At 42.6% G+C, this 16,147-nt stretch overlaps 1 protein-coding gene across 1 annotated transcript in view; it reads right to left on the bottom strand.

The window, feature by feature from the left end:
* Positions 1–16,147, bottom strand: part of LOC136878815 (protein piccolo) — a 585,629-nt gene that overhangs the window by 255,146 nt on the left and 314,336 nt on the right. The window lies entirely within an intron of this gene.

Raw genomic sequence — 16,147 nt, 5'->3', positions numbered from 1 at the left:
ACGGTTTTTTCTATAACTGCCTAATATTTTGTGGTGCTATTTGAGGATCGAACCAGCTTCTAGGCTGAGGACTAAACAGACAGACATGGAATAAGGGGGTGTTTTACTTAGTGACTTTCCACGGGCAAGGCTGACGTTCGAATCGCGGATTGAGTTTTTCATTTCAAAAAATCACGTGACGTCAGGAAGGACATCCGGCCATCCCAACTAAAAGCAAAATGAGTCTGGGTGATTCAAGCGACCCCAGAAATGTCTGTGATAAGCTGAATAAAGTTTAGTCCTGCTCCATGGCCTAGTGTCGAGATGTTTAGTTCATAGGGTTCCGGGTTCGATTCCCGGTCGGGTTGAGAATTTTAATCGCGAGTGGTTAATTCTTCTGACTCAGGGATTGGTGTTCGTGTTTGTCCAGTACTCTTCTCTTCATAAACACATACAAACATTAAACAACCAACGATCGTAGAAACACGCGTTGGTGAATTAATACTTCCCCCCCCCCACATAGGGTTGGCGTGAGAAAGGGCATCCAGTCGTAAAACGTGGGTAAGTACACATGTGTGTCATACAGTTCGCACCCTCGACCCTACCTGGGTGAGGGAAAAGCGGAAGAAAAATGCTAGATGGGAAAAGGTACGGTAATGAAATTAGGCAAGGGATTCATCTTCCAAACTGACATTCTTTGCGCTGCAGTTGATGGGGGAACCTGAGCGGATGCGGTCGGACGCAAAGCCTGACGTCACGCCTGCTGGTTCGCATTATGTGTGCCTGAGTAAGACTTCATTAACAGACTGACAAGACAGTCTTGGGCGCGTGTTTCTTTCTTCTGATCCAGCCGTACTTACTCTCTGCTATTAAAATGGATACTGGAGTTCTCTCTTTCTAGGAACTTTCAGGGAACACAACGTCACGCAGTTTTTATTTCACATGCATAATACTAGCTGCTAATAGAATAGAATACTCCCATTCCCTAGTTGCGGACCACTGAAACTGGAGAAAGAGTATTCACTTATTGCAGTCCATCTATTTGATACATGCATTACATTATCCATGTCACAACGATTTGCCTATTGCTCTATTGAGTGCGGTTGTTTGAGTCATCAGTCCATAGTGATTTGATGCAGCTCTCCACGCCACCCTATCATGTGCTAACGTAACTGCTGCATCCTACATCTGCTCTAATCTGCTTGTCATATTCATACCTTGGTCTTCCACTACAGTTCTTACCGCCTACACTTCGCTCAAAATCCAACTGCATAAGTCCTAGGTGTCTTAAGATGTATCCTATCATTCTATCTCTTCTTCTCGTCATATTTAGCTAAATCGATCTCCTCTCACAAATTGGATTCAGTATATCTTAATTTGTAATTCTATCTATCCATCTCACCTTCAGCATTCTTCTGTAACACCACATTTCAAAAGCGTCTATTCTCTTTTTTCTGAGCTAGTTACTGTCCATATTTCACTTCCATACAAAGCCACGCTCCAGACGAAAATCTTCAAAAATGTCTTTCTAATTCCTATATCAATGTTCGAAGTGAGCAAATTTATTCTCTTGCCTTTTATGTCCTTCCTACGTCTGCCATCGTCAGCTATTTTACTACCCAAGTAACAATATTCATCTATTGGCTTCATTTCCTAATCTAATATTTCCTGCATCACCTGACTTCGTTCGACTGCACTCCATTACTTTTTTGAACTTATTCATTTTTATTTTGTACTCCTTTCTCAAGTCTCTGCACATACCATTCAGAAATGTCTCTAGATCTTCTGCAGTCACAGTTAAAATAACAATATCATCAGCAAATCATAGAGTTTTGATTTCCTCTCCTTGGATCGTGATTCCCTTCCCAAATCCCTCTTTGATTTCCTTTACTGCCTGTTCCATATAAACATTGAAAAGGAGGGGGACAAACTGCAACCTTGCCTCACTCCTTTGTGAATTGCTGCTTCCTTTGCTCTACTGGATATTAATCTTAAATCTAATAGTCCATTCTACACATTATCATACCTTTGTTTTAATAAGAGAAAATATAGTAAGTACTAACGAAAATAATGGGGGAAAGAATACATGTTGTCTTAAAATATGTAATAAGATATTGGGTACCATTTAGGATAGAACAAAAGACCGAGTGAGTTGGCCGTGCGGTTAAGGGCGTTCAGCTGTGAGGTTGCAGTCGAGGGATAGTGGGTTAGGACCTCGCTGTCGGCAGCCCTGGTTTCCCATTTTCACACCAGATAAATGCTGGGGGCTGTGCCTTAATGAAGGCCACGGCAGTTTCCTCCCACTCCTAGCTCAATTCTATCCCACCGTCGCCACAAAACGTTTCACTGTCGCTGAGTGTCTCAATCGGTTGAGGCACTGGCCTTCTGACTCCAACTTGGCAGGTTCGATCCTGACTCAGTCCGGTGGTATTTGAAGGTGCTCAAATACGTCAGCCTCGTGTCAGTAAATTTATTGGCACCTAAAAGAACTCCTGAGGGACTGTGTTCCGCCACCTCGGCGTCTCCGAAAACGGTAAAAGTAGTTAGTGGGACGCAAATCCAGGTGCGACGTAAAGCCAATTGTAAAAAATAAATAAAAAAGCCTCCACTATTAGCTGTACATTCTGGCAGACCCGTTATTATTTTGCAGAGTTTATTCACTATATTTAATTATTTTCTATATATTTCAATGCCCCATACAATTTTTTTGGTTTTACAAGCTCATTAACATTTTTATATGCACCTTATAATCAGGATTAGGCGTCTTCCTCTCCACACATCAGCTGCTAATGGTAATGCATTTTACCTGTGGGTGGTGCGAACAACCACTGAAGAGTAAGATCAGCTACAGGAGACAGGCGTCATCGTGGTCATCGTCAGATCACAAGGGGAACAAAGCATGAGCAGTGAATGGATCACGGGATTTCATTCCTTGTAAATCAGAAGCGAACTCATTCTGTGTGGTAAACCATTTAGGAAGGCATAGTGGATGTAATGTGTGGCTACACGGGAGCTCTTTCTAGTTGACAGCCATGCGTAACCTGCGCTTATGATGATGGTAATGAGGTAGGCAGAAGTGAAACCCGTCGTCAGCACATAGCCTTCTCCTGTCGAATAACACCAAGGTGTCTGCTCAAGGCTTACCGTCCCCATCCGAATCATCATCAACAGTGTCATATGCCCTCAGGCTTTTGCCACACAATCTAATGATCATAAATTGTATACCACCACTTCTCCTTCCCTCCCAGCCAACTTTCTGATGGTGAAAAACCTTTCCTTCAACGGGACTCGAACTGGCTAAACGCGGTGACATTTAAACAATCATAGCCACCAGGTGGTATGGCATAGTGAATCAGCAAGTTATATAAACATACCGAGCAAGTTTGCTACGTTGAACTGTTTTGTGACTGTGTTTGCGAGATGGTAGGTTCGAATCCCTGAGTCGGTATTCCGGTGTTTCTCCATGTTCACACCAGGAAAAATGCTTGGGTTATACCGTAATTAAGGCGATCTTAGTCACTGAGTAGCTGTAATGTGAAACGATAAAACTACCAGCATAGAAAATGGAATGAAAAGCCTCCGCAAACCGTAGAAGTACTTACAAGGACGTAAAGCCAATATTATTATTATCATCATCATCATCATCATCGAATTCTCTCAATATTGGAAGACGTTAAGCAAATAACTCAATCAGTTCTTCTTTGAGTTCTTCTTGTTTTTCCAGTAGGCTTTCATTCTTTCCGAGAAGGCTTCTTTTAGTTCTTCCGAACACTTTGGTCTGTGCTGCTTTTGTTGTGGTTGCTCTGGTGTAGCTTTCCAATTGTTCACTTTGTGTCTGAGGATGTCTTTTACTAGAATGTCTGTCGAACTTATGTTTGCGTTATTATTATTATTATTATTATTATTATTATTATTATTATTAAAAGAAAGAAAAAGGAAGAGAAAGTTATTCGTTCTCCTGTGGTCAATGTTTTCATTAGCAGCTAATACGCATGCGAACTAGATGCTTTCTCGACCACGAATGAGAGGTAAAAGGGGGTGTTCCTCTTTATCCTACATTAGAAATGAGGCTGAAGATGGTCGTCTTCAACTCCTCCAAGGGCATACGTTGCCAGCAATGGAGATAGTTCTATGTTTACTTTGCCTTTGGAGAATTCACGCGGGCATTTCATGGGAGTCACTTTCTTTCCGTTGTGTAGTGTTAATTATTTTGTCCACGTCTTCACTCCCACAAGGTCTGGGGAATTTTAAGTGACAAATGAGTGCGGTAAATAGAGGAGAAAGTGAAAAAAATTACAATAGAAGAGTCAGGCGAGAGTATGCGAGGAAGATTCCCGCGCTTCAAGAATGTGAGAAGGAAAGAGGAGTACCTGAAAAAAAAAAAAAAAAACTTGATCGTTAACGATTCATTAGAAGATAAGGCACTGGAGTAGCAGGCCAATAGAGCGCCTTCTTAATGAGTTCCCGTAAGAAACTGGTTTAGCATCGCGCGATGACCTGATTCAGGTTTGTAGTACGTCTTCATGGAGTAGTGTATTGTTTTATTATTGCTGTTTGTTGTTCTTTGTTACTCAGCAAAGTAAAGATAATTCCCTGAAGCACCAAGTACCCTGCAGAAGTGGAAGATAAAACTTCGAAAACTTAAAGTTTACACCTGTTGTCACCAAGCGAGATAGCCGTGCGGTTTCGGCCGCGAAGCTGTGAGTTTGCATTCGGGAGAGATATGTTACCTACAAAGAATGTATAGCAGAGGAGGAAATAGGGCCTGGGCTGTAAGCTTCACTACTCCTAGGCCCGATTGTACAAAGACATCTGACTGGAGATCAATTAAGAACTTAGTTCTGAAAATGAACTGAGATTACGACTCCATCGCGTTATATAAAACTGAACTCGGTTTACATATGTGTAGTTCAAATGTAATCGGAGTTCAATAAAGTGGACGTGGCAACACCGCAAAACAAATGAGTTACGAAATAGCTCGACCCGTGGGATAATACTTAAATGGTGTGATTGACCTGGCCGTGACTGTCAACAAATGAAATACGAAATTGCCATGACTGGTGAAGAAGAAGATAATATTGTAATCTCGCGAAGTAAACATGGAAGGAACTTCAAAGGAGCGTTCTGCGAATTTCACACCGAAATAAAAGAACGATCTGGTGGATATTGTACTATCAAGGTATAATATAATTAATTTCGTGTGGCTATTTGTAGCCGAGTGCAGCCCTTGTAAGGCAGACCCTCCGATGAGGGTGGGCGGCATCTGCCATGTGTACATAACTGCGTGTTATTGTGGTGGAGGATAGTGTTATGTGTGGTGTGTGAGTTGCAGGGATGTTGGGGACGGAACAAACACCCAGCCCCCGGGCCACTAGAATTAACCAATTAAGGTTAAAATCCCCGACCCGGCCGGGAATCGAACCCGGGACCCTCTGAACCGAAGGCCAGTCCGCTGACAATTCAGGCAACGAGTCGGACTACTATCAAGGTACACCCATATAATAGAAAATAAAACAACCGATATGGTGACATAAAAGTTGAAAGAGAAAGCCGTTGACTTGTCAATTTAAAGAGATCTCCAACAACCATTTGAAAACTTCCTGTAGCATAAAACCTCCCATTGGATTTTCTCTTTCAGAGAACACACGGGGAGCCCGACGATATATCCGACAAATCAGAGTAATCAGATATATGTAAAATACGAACGAGATGAGATAATAACGTATGCAATTTATCGAGGTTATTACACTGCAGTAATAAAAGAAGCGTAATATTGCCTATATACGGACAACTATAGGTAGCATTATATGAGGTTAGACTTCAGTGTACTTTTTTTTTTTTACCATTTATCGTAAAAACACAGGTAATATTTTATTAACAATCAGCTGTTCTTGTATCTCAAGTAGAAAACAACTCCTTGAACTAAGATCAAAGAGTTTGATCGGAGAAATTTATCCAGTCAAAGTTAATTCATTTAATTAATTTTCGTATGGCTATTTCTAGCCGAGTGCAGCCCTTGTGAGGCAGACCCTCCGATGAGGGTGGGAGGCATCTGCCATGTGTACGTAACTGCGTGTTATTGTGGTGGAGGATAGTGTTATGTGCGGTGTGTGAGTTGCAGGGATGTTGGGGACAGCACGAACACCCAGCCCCAGGGCCATTGGAATTAACGAATGAAAGTTAAAATCCCCGACCCGGCCGGGAATCGAACCCGTGACCCTCTGAACCGAAGGCCAGTACGCTGACCATTCAGCCAACGAGTCCAAGTTAAAGTTGATCGTAGTTCAGTGCGAACTGATCTCAGATTAACGTTTATACAATACAAATGTTCGAGTTTTGCCTGAACTGAGATCAATTTCGTCTCTGATCTAAGATCAAACGGTTTATACAATCGGCCCCTAGAGGTCGGTTGCGGGCCCAACTACCTCCAGAAAGAAAGTGCGTGGTGAATAACTACAGTAGAATATCTTCGACAGCGGCGGTTTCATTAAATATTGACCATTTCTTTACCAATGACCTTTTGTTTGTGTGTTGTTCTTAACTTAAGAAGGAGATCTTCTTAAGGAAGCGCCATCAGCCTTATCAGCAATGTCTGGCTAGGCTAGTCGGAGTGTAAACAAGTGAAGACTGGACTACTCAAGTGTTTTAAAAGGCTAATTAATTCATTTAATTGCTAAATTAATTAAGTCACATGACATATTGAGTTTTAGTGGCACTGAAATCCTAAAATGTCAATACTAATGAATTTAATTAGCTCTATCTTGAACGTTCGGACTGAGATAACTTTCCGGAATTTAATTCTTGTCCATTCTCAGTTGAGGAACCAATAAAGATGAAATAAATGTCGATGGGGAGGACAGTCTATATAATTTCCTAAAGGAGACGATTGAAAATTATTTGATCGTTTTTGTAAATACCATACATGTCTAACTTGCAAAGGTACTGAGTTTGCAGCTCAGTGCAAAATGATACGTTTTTTTAAACATCTTTGTTACGGTAAAGTTAGCGTAGATGTAATAGAAACATTTTTGTCAGTTGCTAACCACATGAAATTTATAATGCAACATTTGCTACGTAGTAGTAGTAGAAATTTATGTCTAATCAAAATAAATATCCTGCTTGACTGACCAACATCTGTTGGCACAGTTGGAGATAAATAAAAGTAGAGTGAAGGGAAATTATAGGTCATGTATACGAAATGAATTAAAAGTAATATCTTGTTTTTTGTTTGCTTTAGTGTAAAGTATAATAAATAAACCGTAATCAGTATTTGTCTAAGAATCAGTAACCGCCTTTGCATTCATTATCCGTCTGTGTCTCCATCTACCGGTTCGTTCAGAATTACGTAGTGTTTGTTGACTTTGCAGTTGCTTGCAAGTGTCGTGGGGTTTAGCCCGTACATGTATTATGGTCGCGTGCATGCGGGGTAAGGGATGCGGAGGGTAAGCTTGGCTGTTGCGCATGCGCCAATGTCAAGTCTCAAGACCTGACAATAAACATCAGTTCCGTCCGCGGTGATTCTTGTGAACTGAAGTGCTGCTCTGAAGTTTGAGATTGGTAGTGCAACTGCGCTTTAGTTACACATTTACTGTAATTACTGCATAATGAACAGTTTAATAATGAACACGCATCTCTTTCAGAGAGCTCGCACTGTTTATCACGACTAATGTTTTTAGCTTAGTGTAGTATCTGTTACTCGTGCCGTACCTACAAGCTGCCGCGACTTCTCGTGAGACGCAGATAGTATTAAATAGAGAATGAAAGAAACCGGGGATAACAGCAAAACTATTAAAATGGGTCGTAAAGACCAGGAAGCCGAACAAACGATTCAAACATCGACGCCCTTGGCTCACTTACGACCTGTTTTAAGTAGGAAAACAACAAATCTTTTGGCCTTTTTCCAATTTAAAATAACTCTAACTAAAAATTATAGAAATGTGTTTCTTAAGAAGGGAGGTTTTCCCTCCACCCCCTCAAACATCGGACATTACATTAAAAATCAAGCGAAGAGGGGGGTCACTTTTCTGACGGTGTGGGGATACTGCCTCTCAGCCAGATCGATTTTCCCCCGGCCAGTACAGTAAACATAGATTTTAAGACTCATCGGGTATTCTCGGAAATAGATGAGTAAAAGGGCACAGCTTTCACCCTGGGACCCTCATTTACTTGCCCCGAACAAACAGCAAAACTGTGCAGGCCTAATACTATCAGAAGAATGTGGGGAAGTGAATCTGCGAAAGATAAAGACGGAGAAGATACGCCATAGCTAGTTGTGAGGATATGCACGAGAAGGAATTCCAGACTCTAGGGCTTAGCAAACGTCTAGGTTCCTTCGAAGTCTAAGTCTGACTAGGTAATTATTAACGAGACGTCCATGAAGGATTTATGGGATGTGTATAAATAGCCGGGGTAATATTAATAATAATAATAATAATAATAATAATAATAATAATAATAATAATAATAATAATATACCGGGCGAGTTGGCCGTGCGCGTAGAGGCGCGCGGCTGTGAGCTTGCAACCGGGAGATAGTAGGTTCGAATCCCACTATCGGCAGCCCTGAAGATGGTTTTCCGTGGTTTCCCATTTTCACACCAGGCAAATGCTGGGGCTGTACCTTAATTAAGGCCACGGCCGCTTCCTTCCAACTCCTAGGCCTTTCCCATCCCATCGTCGCCATAAGACCTATCTGTGTCGGTGCGACGTAAAGCCCCTAGCAATAATAATAATAATAATAATAATAATAATAATAATAATAATAATAATAATAATAATAATAATGGCGTGGGGGCTCTGAAGAGGCCCGGTGCAGGTCTTTCAAACTGACGCCGTATAGGTGACCTGAAGGTCTGTGAAGGTGGGGCCCTACCTATGACGAAGACGGCACACACACCCAGCCCTCGAGCCATCGGAATTAACCAATGCAGGTTAAAATCCCCGACCCGGCCGGAAATCGAATCCGGGACCCTCTGGACCAAAGGCCAGCATGCTAACCATGTAGCCATGGAACCGTACATGGTCTAGGGGTAACAAGGAGGCCTCTTACCGAAGGCCCCGGGTTCGATTCCCAGCCAGGTCAGGATTTGTACCTGGGTCTGTGGGACGATCCGAAGTCCACTCGGCCTGTGCGTGAATAACTGAGGGGCAATCTGACAGTGAGGTATCGGCCACGGTCCAGAAAGCTAAGAATAACGGCCGAGAGGATTCATCACTCTGACCAGGCGACACCTCGTAATTTGCAAGCCTTCGGGCTGAGCAGCGGCCACTTGGTGGGTCAGGGGCCATCAGTGCAGTAGCGCTATGCGGTTTAATTTGTTTGTAACCTATGTGTGACCAAATTATATTCATTTGGCTATTGTATTAGAATTATCTTTTGTAAGTAATTTCCAAGGAGTCCCACGCCTGTCAATTGGGAGTGGGACTCCATTACTCCCATAGCTCCGAGGCTTGCTCGGTGAAAATTTCGTGAAGCAGGATGCCACCCTTACTTACACATAGTCCAAGTGAGTATCTCCCCTGTAACACGCTAAGGACTACCGACGATTGTATAGTCCAAACCTCCTGAGTACAAGGAGGGCTATGGCTCAGAATATGTCCGAGATGCCCACTCCCATCCCATAGAGACTAGTATCCTGACTCTAAGGACCATTTACGAAGTCCCTCTGCCGTTGCCTTAGGACGTGACTACAATAACTCGCACCACGAACAAGTGGTGAGATTCAATCAAGGTGCAGCAAAGCTAACGCAGTGAATTCGCAGTTGCGATCAACAGTATTTTGTAAGAAGGAAGTCTGTTTTCGGACCAACATTGCTTTACGGGAGTGAAAGCTGGGTGAACTCAGGATATATTATTCGTAAGTTAGAAGTAACAGACATGAAAGTAGCGAGAGCGATGACTGGTACAAACGGATGGGAACAATGGGAGGAGTGTACTCGGAATGAGGGGATAAAGGATAGGTTAGGAGTGAACTCGATGGATGAAGCTGCACACATAAACCGGCTTCGGTGATGGGCTTATGTGAGGCGAAGGGAGAGGGATAGGTTACCTAGGAAAATAATGGACTCTGTTATGGAGGGTAAGAGAAGTAGAGGGACGACGATGGTTAGACTCAGTTTCTAATGAAATGAAGTGGCGTATGGCTTTTAGTGCCGAAAGTTTCCGAGGACAGGTTCGGTTTGCCAGGTGCAGGTCTTTCGTGATGGGTAGAGATGGGAATTATAGGCACGAACAGGTTAGAATGCAAAGTGTTTGAACAAGGCGCAAATGTTTTCTACCCGCACTACTGTCCCGCAATTAGATTTGCATAAATATTAGCGATCTTAACTATTAGAATCCCCAAAATTTATGCAACTCATCTTACACAGTTGTTAAGCGGCTCGATGATACTTGCACCTTGTTCAAACACTTTGCATTCTAACCTATTCGTGCCTATAATTCCCATCTCTAGTGATGAGGATGAGATGATGATGGAGACGACACGTACACCCGACCCTCGTGCCAGATAAATTAACCAATGATTGTTAAAATTCCCGACCCTGCCAAGAATCGAATCTGGGACCCCTGTGACCAAAGGCCAGCACGCTAACCATTTAGCCATGGAGCCGGACAGTTTCTAATGATTTAAAGATAAGAGGTATAGAACTAAACGAGGCTACAGAACTAGGATTGTGGCGACGATTAGTAAATTCACGGAGGCTTGAAGACTGAACGCTGAAAGGCATAACGGTCTATAATGAAGATGTATGTATGTATCTTTTGTAATATTTTCTAAGTTGAAATATCTTCAGTAGTTTGTATCATAAACTAAATCAAACCCCATGGCACTACAGCCCCTGAAGGGCCTTGGCCAACCAAGCGACCGCTGCTCAGCCCGAAGGGGTGCAGATTACGAGGTGTCGTGTAGTCAGCACGACGAATCCTCTCGGCCGTTATGCTTGGCTTTCTAGACCGAGGCCGCTATCTCACCGTCAGATAGCTCCTTAATTCTAATCACGTAGGCTGAGTGGACCTCGAACCAGCCCTCAGGTCCAGGTCGGGTAAAATTTTGTATCATAAGCAACTAAATAATGTTCTTCTTCTTGTCCTTCTTGTTGATCTTTTACCCAATTACCTGGGGTCGACTTTAACTCAGTTTTACGGCTGGATGCCTTTCACTGACACCAACCTTATGTAGAGGAATGTATTCACTATTGCGTGACTTTGAGGTGGTATGTAGTGTGACGTATTGTGTTCAGATGAAGATGTTTTAAGACGGACACAGACATCCAGCCTGCGAGCTGGAGGAAATAACCAGACGCTGTTAACATGCTGACCGACCGGGCGAGTTGGCCGTGCTGTGAGCTTGCATCCGGGAGATAGTAGGTTCGAATCCCACTATCGGCAGCCTTGAAAATGGTTTTCCGTGGTTTCCCATTTTCACACCAGGCAAATGCTGGGGCTGTACCTTAATTAAGGCCACGGCCGCTTCCTTCCAACTCCTAGGCCATTCCTATCCCATCGTCGCCTATCTGTGTCGGTGCGACGTAAAACCCCTAGCAAAAAAAATAAATAAAAATCATGCTGACCATTCAGCAAACGTTCTGGGACTGCATGTACAAGTAGTGTATAAAATAAATACTCTCTCCTTAGTTGCTGTTCACCCGTGATTTGGAAGAAGTTAGTAACAACATCTCGAAATTGGTAGCATTGCATCGCAAGTTACGCTTATATCCTCCTCAAATACCACGAATAGTAAGAAGTGCCCACGAACCTGCTACGCCTGCGTAGGTGATACTCCCACGTGGCGCGTCCCAGGTGGCGGATAGGGGGAGCCTAACCGGCTTGCCGGCGGACTTGAGGGAAATAAAATACCTCTCGCGGACCAAACACACTACCCCCTGCGGGTGGGGGACGCACATGTAGAATACACCCGCGGTATCCCCTGCCTGTCGTAAGAGGCGAACTAAAAGGGGCGACCAAGGGATGATTGAATTAGAACCATGAATCTACTCTTGATTTGTACCATCATGCGGGGAACACCATGGGTTGCATGCACTTGCGAGTAGTATCACTAAATTGGTACGAAATAGGTTTGTGATTAGTTGCAGTAAAAAGCCTGGCCTGGTGGATTCCAGTACCCGTGCGTTGTACCCATGTGGGCAACACCGCGGGTCTTGGCGTAGCCTGTGAGTTGTACCGCTATATGAGCGGCACCGTGGGTCAGGATTGCCTGTGATTGGTACCCACTATGTGAGGAACACCATGGGAATACCGGCGCCCGTGACTAGTACACCTAGGTGGGGAACCTTACCGGTTTGCGTTGGCTATGAGTGGCGCCATTGTGTGCGAAACACCATAGGTCTGCGTTCCCTGTACGAAGTACAATACTTGTGAGTAGTACCATCTTGTGTGGACCACCGCGAGTCTTCGCTATTTTTGATCAGTACCCCAAAATGACAAATACCATGGTTCTACTTTACTCGCGACATGTACCATTCTGTGGGGCCTTAGACGTGGATTTAGCACCCCTTCAGACATCAAGCATCATTGTGCTTTATAAATGGTCCCTTGGTCAGTAATACTCTAATTAACTACCTTCTTTTTGAGTCTGATCCACTGTTTTTTTTTTTTGTAGGGTTCATGTTCATCCATTCATTCTTCATGACATTTTTAATTTTATTTTGGTTAGTGGGTGAATTTGAATTTGTTGTTATTTCATTTCGTACCATAAGGGGCCGATGACCTCGATGTTTGGCCCCTTTAAACAACGAGCATCATCATCAGTAAGAAGTGCTCTGTGTTTGTAAGAAATATATACTTGATTTTCCTTTCAGTGTTGTAAGCGTCACATTTTTGTGTCGATAACACATAAAAAACTTTCTTAGTGTTATCTCATATCGGAGACGAATGTCTTCGACCACATGCTATGCTACCCGAAACTCTGATGTAATGAGGTTATTTCCCTTGAACTATAAGCTACAGTTTAAATATCATTGGAAACTCAAAAGGGATATAAGTGTACTCTGGCTTCTACCACGGTTCACACCACTCCGCACAGAAAAGTCGACATCTCTACCTCAATGAATTGAGCTTCCATGTTCTTGTTTTTTTTTTTTTTTTTGCTTTACGTCGCACTGACACAGATAGGTCTTATGGCGACGATGGGATAGGAAAGACCTAGGAGTTCGAAAGAAGCAGTCGTGGCCTTAATTATGGCTGTACCATAATTAAGGCCACGGGCGCTGGTGTGAAAATGGGAAACCACGGAAAACCATCTTCAAGGCTGCCGACAGTGGGACTCGAACCCACGATCTCCCTATTACTGGATACTGGCCGCTCTTAAGCGACTACAGCTATCGAGCTCGGTTGTTCTTGGTTTAGGACAGACCAGAAAGAGGGAAGCACTAGAGAAAGACTTGCCACATCTTTCAGTCTATTGCAGACCTCAGCAACGTTAACATGATTTACAAGCAGTGTGCTAGTTGCGATCAATGACGACTTCTTCGTTCTTTCTTGGACCTCGCACCAGTGCTACGTCCAGTCACTGCGTTGATCTTTGCTGTACTGGTAGACGGAAGTTAAATTTTACCGTTCACTTTGGTAATGGGGAAGGTTTAAAAGCATATACTAGGTTTACAAGTCCTTCATGAACATGTGTTTGATTTAGCACAGGGACACAAGGTTCTACATCTTGATGCCAATGTCATCTATCACGGCGTCTTTCTTTCTCAATCCGTTTATCTTCCAGGGTTGGTTTTTGCGTCGGACTCAGCGAGAACCCCACCTCTAACCCTCAAGGGCAGTGCCCTCGAGCGTGAAACTTTGGTTCGGAGGGATAGCACTGGGAGGAGAACCAGTACCTCGCACAGGCGGCCTCACCTGCTATGCTGAACAGGGGCCTTGTAGGGGGGGGGGATGGGAAGATTGGAGGGGATAGATCAGGAAGAGGGAAGGAAATGGCCGTGGCCAAGTTAGATACCATCCCAGCATTTGCCTGGAGGAGAAGTGGGAAACCACAGAAAACCACTTCGTGGATGGCTGAGGTGAGAATCGAACCCACCTCTACTCAGTTGACCTCCCGAGGCTGAGTGGACACCGTTCCAGCCTTCGTACCACTTTTCAAATTTCGTGCCAGAGCCGGGAATCGAACCCGGGCTTCCGGGACTGGCAGCTAATCACACTAACCACTACACCATTAGAAGCGGACATGGATTAAAGCTACCGATTATTATATTTTGATATTACATTCATTGAAAAATTTCGTCGGCAGTTCTGTTAAACGACCGAACTCTTCTGTATAATCCAATACAACAAGTTTATTAATGACTAGAATCCAGTAAATGGGATAGAGAAAGTTCATGTAACTGGTTTAAACCTTAATAAAGTGATTTCATTTACACCTTTTTTGCACCTTTTTATATGTATTTTCAGAACTCCCCCCATCCCCACTTTTCTGACCATAGTTTTCACCTTGACCTATCTGTGTCGGTGCGACGTAAAGCAAAAAAAAAAAAAAAAAAAAAAAAAAAAAAAAAAAAAAAAAAAAAAAAAAAAAAACAGTTTACCTTAAGATACGTTCCCTAGTTATTTGTATCAAGTTGTAAGGCATAACTGCAATAACCAGAGCATGTAAGCCGCGTCCCATGTTGGGTCTTCGTCGGTAGTTTACGATTTTAAGGGGGAAATTTCGAGGCCCGTAAGTAGCGTCCCACAAGAGGTGTAATAATTTTCTTTTTAACACTCTTGTGCATGCTTGTCTGTCAGTTCTTTTACGTTATGTATAGAGGCGTGATTTTCTCGCATTGACGATAAACGCGACAAAAAATAATTTGAAGCGATTCTGAGATATCTTAATGAATCACATGATTCTGATTAAGAAATTAGTAATTTCGTTTTCGCGAATTACAGAGAATTAAAGCGATAAGGCCAGTTTAAAGCGAAATTTACTTATTTTGCGATAAGTGCGAAACGGCAGTGAAGTTCATGGAAAATAACGAGCATTATATTCCAATGTGAATTGTATGTGAAGAAAAATGGAAGACAGAATAAGGAGTTCTCAACTCGACAGAAATACCTTTAAGTTTTAATAGTTTCGGAAAACGCTTAATGGTATGACCATATGGGATGAAAGGGCCATTTTTCGTCGCCATAAGACCTATCTGTGTCGGTGCGACGTAAAGCAAAATTGCAAAAAGGGAAAAGGGCCATTTATTGCGTAATCTTGATTAGCGCTACATTATAGTCCTAATAAAGTTCACATAAGGAATTATGAATGGTTATCAGTATTATTTATATATCTTTCACATAGGGCTAAATAATTAAAAAATCACATGAACGAGACATTTTATGAGGAGTTTTAGAAACTGATTGCAGCGAAATTCAAGCGATGCTTCAAAACAACGCGAAAAAATTTCCTTTTCGCGAAATCGAGCATAAATTACTGCAAAAAGGCATCTCTCTAGCTACTGTATGTATCAAACACTCAGTGCCTTCGGCTACGACTTCAGGACAGATGATTTTACGGTAGTGCCTGAATTTGGTATTGCTGGGCAGAGTGGTGTTTTTAAAAGTAGAAAAGATCACGGTATGAAGATGGAATTCAAGAGGACAAATTGGGGAAAATATTCGTTTATAGAAGAGTTAGGGATTGAAATTATTTACCAGTTTACGAATTTCAGTAAATTTCCAAATTCTAGTCTTTATTTAAGAAAATACTAGGTAAACAACAGATAGGGAATATGGCACCTGTATGACCCCCTAAGTGCAGATCAGCGCTGACTGACTGGTGATTGACTTGATACATCTTGTTGTACGCGTTCTTGATCAGTTGGTACGAATTTCCAGCTTGTTAATACAATACAATACTATAACTGTCCAACCTGATAACCTGAGACTTTAAGACACGCAGCGAACTTGAGGAAATACTTGTGACGTCAGACTCTTCGAACCTCCCAGTGTTAACGACCATATTAAGTTAATGATTTCACAAAACTTCCGGGATGAACTATTTATAGACTAGATATCTGAATAAGAGTGTAACGCAAATATCGCTAGAAACATATCACATCCAAGTGGAAAAGGAAATAGTAATATATTTTACTTTCTTTAGGACAAAGTGAATATTACTGAAGGAGTATATATTTTTTTTCGTGCATTTGTTTTATAAACACATGGTCTAATCTAACAG

The sequence above is a fragment of the Anabrus simplex genome, chromosome 8 (genome assembly GCF_040414725.1).
Source record: "Anabrus simplex isolate iqAnaSimp1 chromosome 8, ASM4041472v1, whole genome shotgun sequence".
Classification (NCBI taxonomy): Eukaryota; Metazoa; Arthropoda; class Insecta; order Orthoptera; family Tettigoniidae; genus Anabrus; species Anabrus simplex.
This window is presented reverse-complemented; position numbering and strand designations above follow the sequence as displayed.